Raw genomic sequence first — 2,500 nt, forward strand, 5'->3', positions numbered from 1 at the left:
GCGCAGCGTGCTGATTCTGTCGACAGCGAGGCTAGCGAAACTTCTCCTGCCATGGCGTGCGCGCAGCGTGCTGACTCTGTCGACAGTGAGGCTAGCGAAATTTGTCTTGCCATGGCGTGCGCGCAGCTTGCGCATTCGGTCGACAGTGAGGCTAGCGAAACTTGTCCTGCCGTGGCCTGCGCGCAGCCTGCGCGCAGCCTGCGCGCAGCATGCGCGCAGCATGTGCGCAGCATGCCGGCAGCCTAGTTCCAGATTTTTTCAAATGTCGACAGAATTTTTCAAACCTTGTCAAACCCCATTTTTATTGAAATTTCCTCGCACAATAAGCTCCCCATAAGTAGTCTATGATTTTTAGTACCTTCTCCAAGTTACAAAACTAAAAAATTCCTCCCGGATTTCTTTTAATGATTTTTTCAATTTTACGACTTCTAAAAATAATAAAAAATACTTCCCGACTTCAAATATTTATGAAACTTTTTCCCATCAGAGATTGCATGTTTCTTAGTATCCCTGCAAAAAATCACGTCCAAATACCTTGTATTGAATTATTTAGAGCCCATTATGACTCCTCGCGCATAGGTGATGTCTCTTCCTGTCAAAGGGCTAAATGCATAAAATGCTATATAGGGGGGTGTGTGTTGCCTGCATATGCATGGCAGCCCATGCCCTCCTAGCTGCAGCCCCCTTCCCCCACGCCACACCCATGTCATGTTGCCTCGATATGTTGCCTCGATATGTTGCCTCGGTATTATGGGTTTGGTGTCGGGGTCGGGGGGCTGCCACCCATGGCGGTGGTGGCCGGAATCCGGCCGCCGCCACCACGCCGCCGCCATGGGTGAGGGGGAAAAAAAAAGGCGTGGAAAGTTGCGAAATGGGGTTGTCTAGGCTTTTTTTTGGCATGGAAGAGCATGGAGTGCTAGGAACTCCTTCTCAAATGCGCGGGCATGTCGACCACAACCTCATTTCGCAACAACAACCACCCGTGTGGGGTGGCGGTGGGTGGATAGTCGCGGATTGGGGCTTGCCAAGCCAATGTTTTCAAAAAAATTCATCAAAATTAAAAACAAATGTTTTGTTGCCTTCGGATTTGTGGGCGAGCGGTGAGTCGGAGCGGAGCCGGTAAAGTTTAACCTCGGTGTGCACGGTTGTTTTTAGAAACTCAATCCAATGCCGGGGACGTTGAAAGTGACGCTCTTATGAGTTGCAAACCCGCAAGATTTAAAGAACCTTTTCAAAAAAATTTCAAACCAACAAGATTTAAAAACAGAAATTTTCATCAAAATGAAAAACAAATGTTTTGTTGCCTTCGGACTAGTGGGCGAGCGGCGAGTCGGAGCGGAGCCGGTAAAGTTTAACCTCGGTGTGCACGGTTGTTTTTAGAAACTCAATCCAATACCGGGGACGTTGAAAGTGATGCTCTTATGAGTTGCAAACCCACTAGATTTAAAGAACCTTTTCAAAACAATTTCAAACCAACAAGATTTAAACCAACAAAATTAAAAACAAATGTTTCGTTGCAAACAAATTGTGGGCGAGCGGCGAGTCGGAGTGGAGCCGGTAAAGTTTAACCTCGGTGTGCACGGTTGTTTTTAGAAACTCAATCCAATACCGGGGACGTTGAAAGTGACGCTCTTATGAGTTGCAAACCCACAAGATTTTAAAAACTTTTTGAAAATGTTTCTTCTAAATGACACATTTTGATCCTTGGCAAGTGCTCAATCTGTAACTATCCAATCACCGCCACACCACACCGGTCGGGAGTGTGTGAATGGTGTGCTTCCCGGGTTTGGCATAGACAATCTTTCGCATCGACAATCTTTTGCATGCGAGGGAATGTCTATGCCAACCCCGGGAAGCACACCATTCACCCACTAGTTGTGGGCGACGATGGGTTGGCTTCAAGTGAACTTTTGCTTGGGGTTGTCTTCGGTATGCTTTTGTGTTGGGAGTACGGCCACCAAACCTTCTCAATGCACGGGTATGTCGAGGATGGCTTTTGGCGGGGTTGATGAAGAAGCTACCCAATTCTCGGCCACACGAACACATGGTGACGATGCGTTGGCTTCAAGTGAGCTTTAGCTTGGGGTTGTCTTCGGTATGCTTTTGTGTTGGGAGTACGGCCACCAAACCTTCTCAATGCACGGGTATGTCGAGGATGGCTTTCGGCGGAGTTGATGAAGAAGCTAGGGAATTGTTGGCCACTCTCACACGTGTGGGGGTAGGTTGGCTTTGAAAGAAGCTATCCAATCCTCTGAGTGTGCGGTTGAGCTATGATTAGGATTGTCTAGGCATTGCTTGTGTGTGCAAGGTGCGAGCCCAATGCACGAGCAAGTCGAGGATGACAATCTTAAGAGTAGCAATGATGCCACAAAATATCGGTTGCCTTCGGAGTAGTGGGTGAGCGGCGAGTCGGAGTGGAGCCGGTAAAGTTTAACCTCGGTGTGCACGGTTGTTTTTAGAAACTCAACCCAATACCGGGGACGTTGAAAGTGACACTCCT

The sequence above is a fragment of the Prunus avium genome, unplaced genomic scaffold (genome assembly GCF_965620075.1).
Source record: "Prunus avium unplaced genomic scaffold, drPruAviu1.hap1.1 HAP1_SCAFFOLD_41, whole genome shotgun sequence".
Lineage (NCBI taxonomy): Eukaryota > Viridiplantae > Streptophyta > Magnoliopsida > Rosales > Rosaceae > Prunus > Prunus avium.